The sequence below is a fragment of the Staurois parvus genome, unplaced genomic scaffold (assembly GCF_062004578.1).
Source record: "Staurois parvus isolate SC_StPar_1 unplaced genomic scaffold, SC_StPar_1.0 ptg001450l, whole genome shotgun sequence".
Classification (NCBI taxonomy): Eukaryota; Metazoa; Chordata; class Amphibia; order Anura; family Ranidae; genus Staurois; species Staurois parvus.
Window position 1 is genome coordinate 24,026 of NW_028319246.1, and position 17,071 is coordinate 41,096.

Below are 17,071 nucleotides of genomic sequence, written 5' to 3' on the forward strand. Positions count from 1 at the left end.
CCCAAAACTCAAATCTCAGTGTTTGGTGGATGAACTCCCCGACAGTCTACATGTCCATCATGAGGGGTTCCCACCATCCCTGTGCTGAGTTCCCGGCTCTGTACGCCCGCTGTGCCCATCATGAGGGGTTCCCACCATCCCTGTGCTGTGTTCCTGGGTCTGTACCCCCCGCTGTGTTCATCATGAGGGGTTCCCACCATCCCTGTGCCGAGGGGGGCATCTTCTGCTGGAGTGTGAAGCAGAAGTTGAACTAAAGCAGGAAGATGCTACAAAGAACTCTCCTGCACGCTGGATGGACTGCAAACACCCCGGGGAACATCTCCAAGTCTGCGTCCCCCTCCATGTACCTGTCACATGCCCCCTCTACTCCTCTTCTTCATACTACTATCCTGTGTTCCCAAAATCTCATCTCTTCACCCCTCTGCTCCACCCCAAACCTACATCTCCCCCTCACGTCTACCATCTCCCTACTACTGCTCTCATCACCACCTGCTGATACTTCCCTCAGCTGCTGACCCAAACACCAGGACTGGAAGGTGTGTGCACTTGTATACATCCCCCTCCCATCTTACTTCCCTCACCCTTCTAACCTCTAGATATCTCCCCAAACCCTGGTCCTCCACTATCTCACCCCCACACCAGGCACCCTCCTTCTTCTCCTAACATCTGGGGATGCCTCCTCAAACCCTGGTCCTCCACTATCTCACCCCCACACCAGGCACCCTCCTTCTAACCTCTGGAGATATCTCCCCAAACCCAGGTCCTCCACTATCTCACCCCCACACCAGGCACCCTCCTTCTAACGTCTGGGGATATCTCCCTAAACCCTGGTCCTCCACTATCTCACCCCCACACCAGGCACCCTCCTTCTTCTCCTAACCTCTGGGGGTATCTCCCCAAACCCTGGTCCTCCACTATCTCACCCCCCCCACCAAGCACCCTCCTTCTAACGTCTGGGGATATCTCCCTAAACCCTGGTCCTCCACTATCTCACCCCCACACCAGGCACCCGCCTTCTTCTAACCTCTGGGGATGCCTCCTCAAACCCTGGTCCTCCACTATCTAACCCCCACACCAGGCACCCTCCTTCTTCTCCTAACCTCTGGGGGTATCTCCCCAAACCCTGGTCCTCCACTATCTCACCCCCCCACCAAGCACCCTCCTTCTAACCTCTGGGGATATCTTCCCAAACCCTGGTCCTCCACTATCTCACCCCCCCACCAAGCACCCTCCTTCTCCTAACGTCTGGGGATATCTCCCCAAACCCTGGTCCTCCACTATCTCACCCCCACACCAGACACCCTCCTTCTCCTATCCTCTGGGGATATCTCCTCAAACCCTGGTCCTCCAGTATCTCACCCCCACACCAGGCAGCCTCCTAACCTCTGGGGATATCTCCCCAAACCCTGGTCCTCCACTATCTCACCCCCACACCAGGCACCCTCCTTCTCCTAACCTCTGGGGATATCTCCCCAAACCCTGGTCCTCCAGTATCTCACCCCCACACCAGGCACCCTCCTTCTTATCCTAACCTGTGGGGATGTCTCCCCAAACCCTGGTCCTCCAGTATCTCACCCCCACACCAGGCACCCTCCTTCTTCTCCTAACCTTTGGGGATGTCTCCTCAAACCCTGGTCCTCCAGTATCTCACCCTCACACCAGGCACCCTCCTTCTTCTCCTAACCTCTGGGGATATCTCCCCAAACCCTGGTCCTCCACTATCTCACCCCCACACCAGGCACCCTCCTTCTAACCTCTGGGGATATCTCCCCAAACCCTGGTCCTCCACTGTCTCACCCCGACACCAGGCACCCTCCTTCTTCTCCTAACCTTTGGGGATGTCTCCTCAAACCCTGGTCCTCCAGTATCTCACCCTCACACCAGGCACCCTCCTTCTTCTCCTAACCTCTGGGGATATCTCCCCAAACCCTGGTCCTCCACTATATCACCCCCAAACCAGGCACCCTCCTTCTTCTCCTAATCTCTGGGGGTATCTCCCCAAACCCTGGTCCTCCAGTATCTCACCCTCACACCAGGCACCCTCCTTCTTCTCCTAACCTCTGGGGATATCTCCCCAAACCCTGGTCCTCCACTATATCACCCCCAAACCAGGCACCCTCCTTCTTCTCCTAATCTCTGGGGGTATCTCCCCAAACCCTGGTCCTCCACTATCTCACCCCCCCCACCAAGCACCCTCCTTCTAACCTCTGCGGATATCTTCCCAAACCCTGGTCCTCCACTATCTCACCCCCACACCAGGCACCCTCCTCCTAACCTCTGAAGATATCTCCCCAAACCCTGGTCCTCCACTATCTCACCCCCACACCAGACACCCTCCTTCTGCTAACCTCTGGGGATATCTCCTTAAACCCTGGTCCTCCACTATCTCACCCCCACACCAGGCACCCTCCTTCTTCTAACCTCTGGGGATGTCTCCCCAAACCCTGGTCCTCCAGTATCTCACCCCCACACCAGGTACCCTCCTTCTCCTAACCTTTGGGGATGTCTCCTCAAACCCTGGTCCTCCAGTATCTCACCCTCACACCAGGCACCCTCCTTCTTCTCCTAACCTCTGGGGATATCTCCCCAAACCCTAATCCTCCACTATCTCACCCCCACACCAGGCACCCTCCTTCTAACCTCTGGGGATATCTCCCCAAACCCTGGTCCTCCACTGTCTCACCCCGACACCAGGCACCCTCCTTCTTCTCCTAACCTCTGGGGATATCTCCCCAAACCCTGGTCCTCCACTTTCTCACCCCCACACCAGGCACCCTCCTTCTCCTATCCTCTGGGGATATCTCCTCAAACCCTGGTCCTCCACTATCTCACCCCCACACCAGACACCCTCCTTCTTCTCCTAATCTCTGGGGGTATCTCCCCAAACCCAGGTCCTCCACTATCTCACCCTTACACGAGGCACCCTCCTTCTCCTAACCTCTGGGGATGTCTCCCCAAACCCTGGTCCTCCACTATCTCACCCCCACACCAGGCACCCTCCTTCTCCTAACCTCTGGGGATATCTCCCCAAACCCTGGTCCTCCACTCTCTCACCCCCACACCAGGCACCCTCCTTCTCCTGATCTCTGGGGATGTCTCCCCAAACCCTGGTTCTCCACTATCTAACCCCCACACCAGGCACCCTCCTTCTTATCCTAACCTCTGGGGATATCTCCCCAAACCCTGGTCCTCCACTATCTAACCCCCACACCAGGCACCCTCCTTCTTCTCCTAACCTCTGGGGGTATCTCCCCAAACCCTGGTCCTCCACTATCTCACCCCCCCACCAAGCACCCTCCTCCTAACGTCTGGGGATATCTCCCTAAACCCTGGTCCTCCACTATCTCACCCCCACACCAGGCACTCTCCTTCTTATCCTAACCTCTAGGGATATTTCCCCAAACCCTGGTCCTCCACTATCTCACCCCCACACCAGGCACCCGCCTTCTTCTCCTAACCTCTGGGGATGCCTCCTCAAACCCTGGTCCTCCACTATCTAACCCTCACACCAGGCACCCTCCTTCTTCTCCTAACATCTGGGGATGCCTCCTCAAACCCTGGTCCTCCACTATCTCACCCCCACACCAGGCACCCTCCTTCTAACCTCTGGAGATATCTCCCCAAACCCAGGTCCTCCACTATCTCACCCCCACACCAGGCACCCTCCTTCTAACGTCTGGGGATATCTCCCTAAACCCTGGTCCTCCACTATCTCACCCCCACACCAGGCACCCTCCTTCTTCTCCTAACCTCTGGGGGTATCTCCCCAAACCCTGGTCCTCCACTATCTCACCCCCCCCACCAAGCACCCTCCTTCTAACGTCTGGGGATATCTCCCTAAACCCTGGTCCTCCACTATCTCACCCCCACACCAGGCACCCGCCTTCTTCTAACCTCTGGGGATGCCTCCTCAAACCCTGGTCCTCCACTATCTAACCCCCACACCAGGCACCCTCCTTCTTCTCCTAACCTCTGGGGGTATCTCCCCAAACCCTGGTCCTCCACTATCTCACCCCCCCACCAAGCACCCTCCTTCTAACCTCTGGGGATATCTTCCCAAACCCTGGTCCTCCACTATCTCACCCCCCCACCAAGCACCCTCCTTCTCCTAACGTCTGGGGATATCTCCCCAAACCCTGGTCCTCCACTATCTCACCCCCACACCAGACACCCTCCTTCTCCTATCCTCTGGGGATATCTCCTCAAACCCTGGTCCTCCAGTATCTCACCCCCACACCAGGCAGCCTCCTAACCTCTGGGGATATCTCCCCAAACCCTGGTCCTCCACTATCTCACCCCCACACCAGGCACCCTCCTTCTCCTAACCTCTGGGGATATCTCCCCAAACCCTGGTCCTCCAGTATCTCACCCCCACACCAGGCACCCTCCTTCTTATCCTAACCTGTGGGGATGTCTCCCCAAACCCTGGTCCTCCAGTATCTCACCCCCACACCAGGCACCCTCCTTCTTCTCCTAACCTTTGGGGATGTCTCCTCAAACCCTGGTCCTCCAGTATCTCACCCTCACACCAGGCACCCTCCTTCTTCTCCTAACCTCTGGGGATATCTCCCCAAACCCTGGTCCTCCACTATCTCACCCCCACACCAGGCACCCTCCTTCTAACCTCTGGGGATATCTCCCCAAACCCTGGTCCTCCACTGTCTCACCCCGACACCAGGCACCCTCCTTCTTCTCCTAACCTTTGGGGATGTCTCCTCAAACCCTGGTCCTCCAGTATCTCACCCTCACACCAGGCACCCTCCTTCTTCTCCTAACCTCTGGGGATATCTCCCCAAACCCTGGTCCTCCACTATATCACCCCCAAACCAGGCACCCTCCTTCTTCTCCTAATCTCTGGGGGTATCTCCCCAAACCCTGGTCCTCCAGTATCTCACCCTCACACCAGGCACCCTCCTTCTTCTCCTAACCTCTGGGGATATCTCCCCAAACCCTGGTCCTCCACTATATCACCCCCAAACCAGGCACCCTCCTTCTTCTCCTAATCTCTGGGGGTATCTCCCCAAACCCTGGTCCTCCACTATCTCACCCCCCCCACCAAGCACCCTCCTTCTAACCTCTGCGGATATCTTCCCAAACCCTGGTCCTCCACTATCTCACCCCCACACCAGGCACCCTCCTCCTAACCTCTGAAGATATCTCCCCAAACCCTGGTCCTCCACTATCTCACCCCCACACCAGACACCCTCCTTCTGCTAACCTCTGGGGATATCTCCTTAAACCCTGGTCCTCCACTATCTCACCCCCACACCAGGCACCCTCCTTCTTCTAACCTCTGGGGATGTCTCCCCAAACCCTGGTCCTCCAGTATCTCACCCCCACACCAGGTACCCTCCTTCTCCTAACCTTTGGGGATGTCTCCTCAAACCCTGGTCCTCCAGTATCTCACCCTCACACCAGGCACCCTCCTTCTTCTCCTAACCTCTGGGGATATCTCCCCAAACCCTAATCCTCCACTATCTCACCCCCACACCAGGCACCCTCCTTCTAACCTCTGGGGATATCTCCCCAAACCCTGGTCCTCCACTGTCTCACCCCGACACCAGGCACCCTCCTTCTTCTCCTAACCTCTGGGGATATCTCCCCAAACCCTGGTCCTCCACTTTCTCACCCCCACACCAGGCACCCTCCTTCTCCTATCCTCTGGGGATATCTCCTCAAACCCTGGTCCTCCACTATCTCACCCCCACACCAGACACCCTCCTTCTTCTCCTAATCTCTGGGGGTATCTCCCCAAACCCAGGTCCTCCACTATCTCACCCTTACACGAGGCACCCTCCTTCTCCTAACCTCTGGGGATGTCTCCCCAAACCCTGGTCCTCCACTATCTCACCCCCACACCAGGCACCCTCCTTCTCCTAACCTCTGGGGATATCTCCCCAAACCCTGGTCCTCCACTCTCTCACCCCCACACCAGGCACCCTCCTTCTCCTGATCTCTGGGGATGTCTCCCCAAACCCTGGTTCTCCACTATCTAACCCCCACACCAGGCACCCTCCTTCTTATCCTAACCTCTGGGGATATCTCCCCAAACCCTGGTCCTCCACTATCTAACCCCCACACCAGGCACCCTCCTTCTTCTCCTAACCTCTGGGGGTATCTCCCCAAACCCTGGTCCTCCACTATCTCACCCCCCCACCAAGCACCCTCCTCCTAACGTCTGGGGATATCTCCCTAAACCCTGGTCCTCCACTATCTCACCCCCACACCAGGCACTCTCCTTCTTATCCTAACCTCTAGGGATATTTCCCCAAACCCTGGTCCTCCACTATCTCACCCCCACACCAGGCACCCGCCTTCTTCTCCTAACCTCTGGGGATGCCTCCTCAAACCCTGGTCCTCCACTATCTAACCCTCACACCAGGCACCCTCCTTCTTCTCCTAACCTCTGGGGGTATCTCCCCAAACCCTAATCCTCCACTATCTCACCCCCACACCAGGCACCCTCCTTCTAACCTCTGGGGATATCTTCCCAAACCCTGGTCCTCCACTATCTCACCCCCACACCAGGCACCCTCCTCCTAACCTCTGAAGATATCTCCCCAAACCCTGGTCCTCCACTATCTCACCCCCACACCAGGCACCCTCCTTCTGCTAACCTCTGGGGATATCTCCTTAAACCCTGGTCCTCCAGTATCTCACCCCCACACCAGGCACCCTCCTTCTTATCCTAACCTCTAGATATCTCCCCAAACCCTGGTCCTCCACTATCTCACCCCCACACCAGGCACCCTCCTTCTTCTCCTAACCTCTGGGGATGTCTCCCCAAACCCTGGTCCTCCAGTATCTCACCCCCACACCAGGTACCCTCCTTCTTCTCCTAACCTTTGGGGATGTCTCCTCAAACCCTGGTCCTCCAGTATCTCACCCTCACACCAGGCACCCTCCTTCTTCTCCTAACCTCTGGGGATATCTCCCCAAACCCTAATCCTCCACTATCTCACCCCCACACCAGGCACCCTCCTTCTAACCTCTGGGGATATCTCCCCAAACCCTGGTCCTCCACTGTCTCACCCCGACACCAGGCACCCTCCTTCTTCTCCTAACCTCTGGGGATGCCTCCTCAAACCCTGGTCCTCCACTATCTAACCCCCACACCAGGCACCCTCCTTCTTCTCCTAACCTCTGGGGGTATCTCCCCAAACCCTGGTCCTCCACTATCTCACCCCCCCCACCAAGCACCCTTCTTCTATCCTCTGGGGATATCTTCCCAAACCCTGGTCCTCCACTATCTCACCCCCACACCAGGCACCCTCCTCCTAACCTCTGAAGATATCTCCCCAAACCCTGGTCCTCCACTATCTCACCCCCACACCAGGCACCCTCCTTCTGCTAACCTCTGGGGATATCTCCTTAAACCCTGGTCCTCCAGTATCTCACCCCCACACCAGGCACCCTCCTTCTTATCCTAACCTCTAGATATCGCCCCAAACCCTGGTCCTCCACTATCTCACCCCCACACCAGGCACCCTCCTTCTTCTCCTAACCTCTGGGGATGTCTCCCCAAACCCTGGTCCTCCAGTATCTCACCCCACACCAGGTACCCTCCTTCTTCTCCTAACCTTTGGGGATGTCTCCTCAAACCCTGGTCCTCCAGTATCTCACCCTCACACCAGGCACCCTCCTTCTTCTCCTAACCTCTGGGGATATCTCCCCAAACCCTAATCCTCCACTATCTCACCCCCACACCAGGCACCCTCCTTCTTCTCCTAACCTCTGGGGATATCTCCCCAAACCCTAATCCTCCACTATCTCACCCCCACACCAGGCACCCTCCTTCTAACCTCTGGGGATATCTCCCCAAACCCTGGTCCTCCACTGTCTCACCCCGACACCAGGCACCCTCCTTCTTCTCCTAACCTCTGGGGATATCTCCCCAAACCCTGGTCCTCCACTATCTCACCCCCCCACCAAGCACCCTCCTTCTCCTAACATCTGGGGATATCTCCCTAAACCCTGGTCCTCCACTATCTCACCCCCACACCAGGCACCCTCCTTCTTCTCCTAACCTTTGGGGATGCCTCCTCAAACCCTGGTCCTCCACTATCTAACCCCCACACCAGGCACCCTCCTTCTTCTAACCTCTGGGGGTATCTCCCCAAACCCTGGTCCTCCACTATCTCACCCCCCCACCAAGCACCCTCCTTCTAACCTCTGGGGATATCTTCCCAAAACCCTGGTCCTCCACTATCTCACCCCCACACCAGGCACCCTCCTTCTCCTAACCTCTGGGGATGTCTCCCCAAACCCTGGTCCTCCACTATCTCACCCCCACACCAGGCACCCTCCTTCTTATCCTAACATCTGGGGATATCTCCCCAAACCCTTGTCCTCCACTATCTCACCCCCACACCAGGCACCCTCCTTCTTCTCCTAACCTCTGGGGGTATCTCCCCAAACCCAGGTCCTCCACTATCTCACCCTTACACCAGGCACCCTCCTCCTAACCTCTGGGGATGTCTCCCCAAACCCTGGTCCTCCACTATCTCACCCCCACACCAGGCACCCTCCTTCTTCTCCTAACCTTTGGGGATGTCTCCTCAAACCCTGGTTCTCCAGTATCTCACCCCCACACCAGGTACCCCCCTTCCTCCACAAATAGCCGCAATCCCCTCAATTTAATCTCAATCCCTGTGCTCCTAAAAACCACCCTCCATTTTTCATGTGCGCTCTGGAATGCCCGCTCTGCCTGTATTAAGCTCACCTCTGTCCATGACCTTTTTGTCTCCCGCTTCCTTAACCTACTAGCAATTACAGAAACCTGGCTCCAAGCAGCAGATTCTGCTTCCCCCGCAGCACTTTCCTATGGAGGCCTCCTCTGAACCCACTCACCCAGACCCAGTGGTCGGAAAGGTGGTGGGGTTGGTTTGCTTCTATCTCCACTGAGCACCTTCCAAGTCCTCCCTAACCCTCCATCTCTGTGCTTCTCTTCTTTCGAGACTCACTGTATCCGGCTGTTTTCTCCCATTTCTCTGAGGATTGCAGTGATCTATCGGCCTCCTGGACCCATGTCCCGCTTTCTGGATGACTTCGCCTGGCTACCCTACTTTCTTTCCTCTGAACTACCCGCTATCATTCTCTGAGATTTTACCATCCCTATTGTCAACAACCCGGCTACATCCCAACTCTTCAACATAACCTCATCTTTTGAATTAGCACAATGTATACAGTCCTCCACTGAGTCTGATGGACACGGTCCTCCACTCATTCTGATGGACACGGTCCTCCACTCACTCTGATGGACACGGTCCTCCACTCATTCTGATGGACACGGTCCTCCACTCACTCTGATGGACACGGTCCTCCACTCATTCTGATGGACACGGTCCTCCACTCACTCATGGACGCCATCCTCCACTCACTCTGATGGGAATACATTAGACCTTGTTTTCTCCCTTCTTTGCACTCTCTACAACCTCACAAACACCCCCTTTCCTCTCTCTGATCACAATCTCATCACCTTCACAGTGTCCTCATCTTCAAACACCTATCCCTCCAATCAGCAATTACCCACAGAAACCTTCACAACTTGAACCCGGCTCCTTTCCACTCTGCAACTGACCAACTCTGACAGAATCTCTCCCCTGTCCTGCCCTGACCTGGCCACTGCTGTCTATAACAGTTCACTTTCATCCACACTGGACTCACTCCTCTAACAACAGGAAGCATCAGACCCCGACCATTAAAACCGTGGCAGACTTACCACACCGGACATCTTAGGAGACACAGTCGTGTGCTGGAGTAATTGTGGCGTAAAACCAAATCCCAGCAAGCATATAAATCTGCTTTCTTTACATACAATTCCTCCCTCCATGCTGCCAAACAAGACGACTTTGTCACTCTTATTAATACCTTGTCATCCAGTCCTCCTCGTCTCTTCTCTACTTTTAACTCTCTACTTTCTCCACCTCCACCCAGCACCTCACTCACTCCCACCCAGCACCTCACTCACCACCACCCAGCACCTCACTGCTCACGAGATTGCAAATAATTTCAAAAACAAGATTGACGCATATGGTAGGGGCATCTCCACTGCACAGACATCCATCCCACTTAGCGTACCTTATACTAAACCTCCCCCAGCACTTTCCTCTTCTGACCTCGCTACTACTGAAGAGGTCACTAAGGTTTTCTCAGAAGCCCGTCTCACCACCTGCCCCCTGGATCCTGTCCCCTCACAACTACTACGGTCATCCTCTTCTTCCATCCTATGCTCCCTCACTCACATCTTCAATCTTTCCCTCTCTACTGGTGCCTTCCCCTCCCCTCTAAAGCACGCACACATCACTCCAATACGTAAAAAGCCCTCCCTGGACCCCACCAACCTGAACATCTTAAGACCCATCTCCCTGCTGCCAATTACCTCTAAACTCCTAGAACGCTTAGTCTACAATCACCTGAGCTCCCACCTCACCGACAACAACCTTCTTCACCCTTTACAGTCTGGCTGTCTCTCACTACACTCCACTGACACCGCCCTACTAAACCTCACTAATGATCTACTAACTGCTAAAACCAATGGCCACTACTCCGTACTCATCCCAACCAACGGCCACTACTCCGTACTCATCCCAACCAACGGCCACTACTCCGTACTCATCCCAACCAACGGCCACTACTCCGTACTCATCCCAACCAACGGCCACTACTCCGTACTCATCCCAACCAACGGCCACTACTCCGTACTCATCCCAACCAACGGCCACTACTCCGTACTCATCCCAACCAACGGCCAGTACTCCGTACTCATCCCAACCAACGGTCACTACTCCGTACTCATCCCAACCAACGGCCAGTACTCCGTACTCATCCCAACCAACGGTCACTACTCCGTACTCATCCCAACCAACGGCCACTACTCCGTACTCATCCCAACCAACGGCCACTACTCCGTACTCATGCCAACCAACGGCCTCTACTCCGTACTCATCCCAACCAATGGCCACTACTCCGTACTCATCCCAACCAACGGCCACTACTCCGTACTCATCCCAACCAACGGCCACTACTCCGTACTCATCCCAACCAACGGCCACTACTCCGTACTCATCCCAACCAACGGTCACTACTCCGTACTCATCCCAACCAACGGTCACTACTCCGTACTCATGCCAACCAATGGCCACTACTCCGTACTCATGCCAACCAATGGCCACTACTCCGTACTCATCCCAACCAATGGCCACTACTCTGTACTCATCCCAACCAATGGCCACTACTCAGTACTCATCCCAACCAATGGCCACTACTCCGTACTCCTCCCAACCAATGGCCACTACTCTGTACTCATCCCAACCAATGGCCACTACTCCGTACTCATCCCAACCAATGGCCACTACTCCGTACTCTTACTACTTGACCTCTCTGCGGGTTTTGATACTGTTGACCATCCCCTCCTCCTCAAAAAACTCCAAACTTCCTCAAACTCAATCTTTCCAAAACTGAGCTCTTAGTATTCCCCCCAGCCCGTGCGGCCTCCCCTGACTTCTCCATCAAGATCAATAACACAATCATCAGTCCCTCCCCTCATGCCAGGGTACTAGGTGTAATCCTGGACTCCCATCTGTCCTTTCACCCCCAAATCCAATCACTGTCCAAATCTTGTAGACTTCACCTCTGCAACACCTCCAACCTCCGCAACATCTCCAACCTCCGCAACACCTCCAACCTCCGCAACTTCTCTAACCTCCGCAACATCTCCAACCTCCGCAACTTCTCCAACCTCCGCAACATCTCCAACCCCTGCAACATCTCCAACCTCCGTCACACCTCCAACCTCCGCAACATCTCCAACCCCCGTAACACCTCCAACCCCTGCAACATCTTCAACCTCCGCAACATCTCCAACCTCCGCAACATCTTCAACCTCTGCAACTTCTCCAACCTCCACAACATCTTCAACCCCTGCAACATCTCCAACCTCCGTCACACCTCCAACCTCCGCAACATCTCCAACCCCCGTAACACCTCCAACCCCTGCAACATCTTCAACCTCCGCAACATCTCCAACCTCCGCAACATCTTCAACCTCTGCAACTTCTCCAACCTCCGCAACATCTTCAACCCCTGCAACATCTCCAACCTCCGTAACATCTCCAACCCCTGCAACATCTTCAACCTCCTTAATTTCTCCAAGATACAGCCGTTCTTAACCTCAGAAACCACTAAGCAACTTATTCTCTCCCTGGTTATCTCTCGCCTTGACTATTGTAACTCCCTCCTCATTGGCCGACCTCATCACAGGCTATCCTCTCTTCAGTCTATCATGAATGCTGCTGCCAGACTCCTCCACCTTACTAACCGTTACATATCTGCCATCCCTCTCTGCCAATCCCTCCACTGCCCTCCTCTCAGTGTCCTCCACCCCTCTCTGCCAATCCCTCTACTGGCCTCCACTCAGTGTCCTCCACCCCTCTCTGCCAATCCCTCTACTGGCTTCCCATTGCCCAACGAATAAAATTCAAAACATTAACGATCACATATAAAGCCATTTATAACTCAACCCCAAATTACATCACCGATCTTGTCTCCAAATATCACCCAAACCGTACTCTCCCCTCCTCCCACGACATCCTGCTCTCTAGCTCCCTTGTTTCCTCCTCCCATGCTCATCTCCAGGACTTCTCCAGAGCTTCCCCCATCCTCTGGAACGCCCTACCCCAATCTATCAGACTATCACCTACTCTGCCCACTTTTAGGTGATCTCTGAAAACCTCTCTCTTCAGGGAAGCCTATCCCTCCCTCAGCTAATACTGGAATCTTCTACTCCTCCAACCAGTCCATCCCCCACAGTTACTACCGTTTGTACTACTAGCCCCTCCCTCCTAGATTGTAAACTCCAAGGACCAGCCCCTCCTTCCTAGATTGTAAACTCCCAGGATCAGCCCCTCCCTCTTAGATTGTAAACTCCCAGGATCAGGCCCTCCCCCTTAGATTGTAAACTCCCAGGATCAGGGCCCTCCATCTTGGATTGTAAACTCCCAGGATCAGCCCCTCCCTCTTAGATTGTAAACTCCCAGGATCAGCCCCTCCCTCCTAGATTGTAAACTCCCAGGATCAGCCCCTCCCTCTTAGATTGTAAACTCCCAGGATCAGGGCCCTCCCTCTTAGATTGTAAACTCCCAGTATCAGGTCCTCCCTCTTAGATTGTAAACTCCCAGGATCAGCCCCTCCCTCTTAGATTGTAAACTCCCAGGATCAGCCCCTCCCTCCTAGATTGTAAACTCCAAGGACCAGCCCCTCCTTCCTAGATTGTAAACTCCCAGTATCAGCCCCTCCCTCTTAGATTGTAAACTCCCAGGATCAGGCCCTCCCCCTTAGATTGTAAACTCCCAGGATCAGCCCCTCCCTCTTAGATTGTAAACTCCCAGGATCAGCACCTCCCTCTTAGATTGTAAACTCCCAGGATCAGCCCCTCCCTCTTAGATTGTAAACTCCCAGGATCAGGGCCCTCCATCTTGGATTGTAAACTCCCAGGATCAGCCCCTCCCTCTTAGATTGTAAACTCCCAGGATCAGCCCCTCCCTCCTAGATTGTAAACTCCCAGGATCAGCCCCTCCCTCTTAGATTGTAAACTCCCAGGATCAGGGCCCTCCCTCTTAGATTGTAAACTCCCAGTATCAGGCCCTCCCTCTTAGATTGTAAACTCCCAGGATCAGCCCCTCCCTCTTAGATTGTAAACTCCCAGGATCAGCCCCTCCCTCCTAGATTGTAAGCTCCAAGGACCAGCCCCTCCTTCCTAGATTGTAAACTCCCAGTATCAGCCCCTCCCTCTTAGATTGTAAACTCCCAGGATCAGGCCCTCCCTCTTAGATTGTAAACTCCCAGGATCAGGGCCCTCCCTCTTAGATTGTAAACTCCCAGGATCAGCCCCTCCCTCTTAGATTGTAAACTCCCAGGATCAGCACCTCCCTCTTAGATTGTAAGCTCCCAGGATCAGCCCCTCCCTCTTAGATTGTAAACTCCCAGTATCAGGCCCTCCCTCTTAGATTGTAAACTCCCAGGATCAGCCCCTCCCTCTTAGATTGTAAACTCCCAGGATCAGCCCCTCCCTCCTAGATTGTAAACTCCCAGGATCAGCCCCTCCCTCTTAGATTGTAAACTCCCAGGATCAGGGCCCTCCCTCTTAGATTGTAAACTCCCAGTATCAGGTCCTCCCTCTTAGATTGTAAACTCCCAGGATCAGCCCCTCCCTCTTAGATTGTAAACTCCCAGGATCAGCCCCTCCCTCCTAGATTGTAAACTCCAAGGACCAGCCCCTCCTTCCTAGATTGTAAACTCCCAGTATCAGCCCCTCCCTCTTAGATTGTAAACTCCCAGGATCAGGCCCTCCCCCTTAGATTGTAAACTCCCAGGATCAGCCCCTCCCTCTTAGATTGTAAACTCCCAGGATCAGCACCTCCCTCTTAGATTGTAAACTCCCAGGATCAGCCCCTCCCTCTTAGATTGTAAACTCCCAGGATCAGGGCCCTCCATCTTGGATTGTAAACTCCCAGGATCAGCCCCTCCCTCTTAGATTGTAAACTCCCAGGATCAGCCCCTCCCTCCTAGATTGTAAACTCCCAGGATCAGCCCCTCCCTCTTAGATTGTAAACTCCCAGGATCAGGGCCCTCCCTCTTAGATTGTAAACTCCCAGTATCAGGCCCTCCCTCTTAGATTGTAAACTCCCAGGATCAGCCCCTCCCTCTTAGATTGTAAACTCCCAGGATCAGCCCCTCCCTCCTAGATTGTAAGCTCCAAGGACCAGCCCCTCCTTCCTAGATTGTAAACTCCCAGTATCAGCCCCTCCCTCTTAGATTGTAAACTCCCAGGATCAGGCCCTCCCTCTTAGATTGTAAACTCCCAGGATCAGGGCCCTCCCTCTTAGATTGTAAACTCCCAGGATCAGCCCCTCCCTCTTAGATTGTAAACTCCCAGGATCAGCACCTCCCTCTTAGATTGTAAGCTCCCAGGATCAGCCCCTCCCTCTTAGATTGTAAACTCCCAGTATCAGGCCCTCCCTCTTAGATTGTAAACTCCCAGGATCAGCCCCTCCCTCTTAGATTGTAAGCTCCCAGGATCAGGGCCTCCTATCCCTCTTGTATTGAACTGTATTGTTTCTGTATTGTCTTTTGTTATATTGTAAAGCACTGAGCAATCTGTTGGTGCCATAAATCCTGTATAATGATATGAGGGGTTCCCGCCATCCCTGTGCCGAGTTCCTGGGTCTGTACACCCGCTGTGTCCATTATGAGGGGTTCCCACCATCCCTGTGCCGAGTTCCCAGGTCTGTACACCAGCTGTGCCCATTATGAGAGGTGCCTGCCATCCCTGTGCCGAGTTCCCGGGTCTGTACACCCACTGTGCCCATTATGAGGGGTTCCCGCCATCCCTGTGCCGAGTTCCCGTGTCTGTACACCTGCTGTGCCCATTATGAGGGGTTCCCACCATCCCTGTGCTGAGTTCCCATGTCTGTACACCCGCTGTGCCCATTATGAGGGGTTCCCGCTATCCCTGTGCCGAGTTCCCGTGTCTGTACACCTGCTGTGCCCATTATGAGGGGTTCCCACCATCCTTGTGCCGAGTTCCCATGTCTGTACACCTGCTGTGTCCGTTATGAGGGGTTCCCACCATCCCTGTGCCGAGTTCCCAAGTCCTAGGAGCCTAACAGAAATTTCTACTATGGGATCAGTGACTTGACAATACTAGGGCTGGGAAGATACATTTTTCACAAGCTGTTATAGAGAACACAAAGTCTGCTTCATAAATGTCCTAATAGAGTGAATCCAGAGGATAAAGATGATGGGGTGGAGGAGATCCAGCAGAAAGGTGCGGACAGCAATCTGCAGGCGGGGCCTCAGCCAATTATGAGGAATGAGGTTACACAGAGCTCTGACGGGCACATCCCAACCGTGAGCCAGCTGCCTGCAGGGAGAGATGAGACACTTCTCCAGGTGGAGAGACAGGTAGAGACACGAGTCACCCGCAGGTGCTGCACACATTATAAACGTCTCACAGACATCAACATACTCACTCGGTTCACAGAGGATGCAGAGTTCTCTCTGAGCTGGAGGCCCATCACTGCAGTGTACAGAGAACGTTGGAGGCCCATCACTGCAGTGTACAGAGAACGTTGGAGGCCCATCACTGCAGTGTACAGAGAAGGTTGGTGGTCCATCACTGCAGTGTACAGAGAAGGTTGGAGGCCCATCACTGCAGTGTACAGAGAAGGTTGGAGGCCCATCACTGACGTGTACAGAGAAGGTTGGTGGTCCATCACTGCAGTGTACAGAGAAGGTTGGTGGTCCATCACTGCAGTGTACAGAGAAGGTTGGAGGCCCATCACTGCAGTGTACAGAGAAGGTTGGTGGTCCATCACTGCAGTGTACAGAGAAGGTTGGTGGTCCATCACTGCAGTGTACAGAGAAGGTTGGTGGTCCATCACTGCAGTGTACAGAGAACGTTGGAGGCCCATCACTGACGTGTACAGAGAAGGTTGGTGGTCCATCACTGCAGTGTACAGAGAAGGTTGGAGGCCCATCACTGCAGTGTACAGAGAAGGTTGGAGGTCCATCACTGCAGTGTACCAGTGTACAGAGAAGGTTGGTGGTCCATCACTGCAGTGTACAGAGAAGGTTGGAGGTCCATCACTGCAGTGTACAGAGAAGGTTGGAGGTCCATCACTGCAGTGTACAGAGAAGGTTGGAGGCCCATCACTGACGTGTACAGAGAAGGTTGGAGGCCCATCACTGACGTGTACAGAGAAGGTTGGAGGCCCATCACTGCAGTGTAAAGAGAAGGTTGGATTCCCATCACTGCAGTGTACAGAGAAGGTTGGTGGCCCATCACTGCAGTGTACAGAGAAGGTTGTAGGCCCATCACTGCAGTGTACAGAGAAGGTTGTAGGCCCATCACTGCAGTGTACAGAGAAGGTTGGTGGCCCATCACTGCAGTGTACAGAGAAGGTTGGAGGCCCATCACTGCAGTGTACAGAGAAGGTTGTAGGCCCATCACTGCAGTGTACAGAGAAGGTTGTAGGCCCATCACTGCAGTGTACAGAGAAGGTTGTAGGCC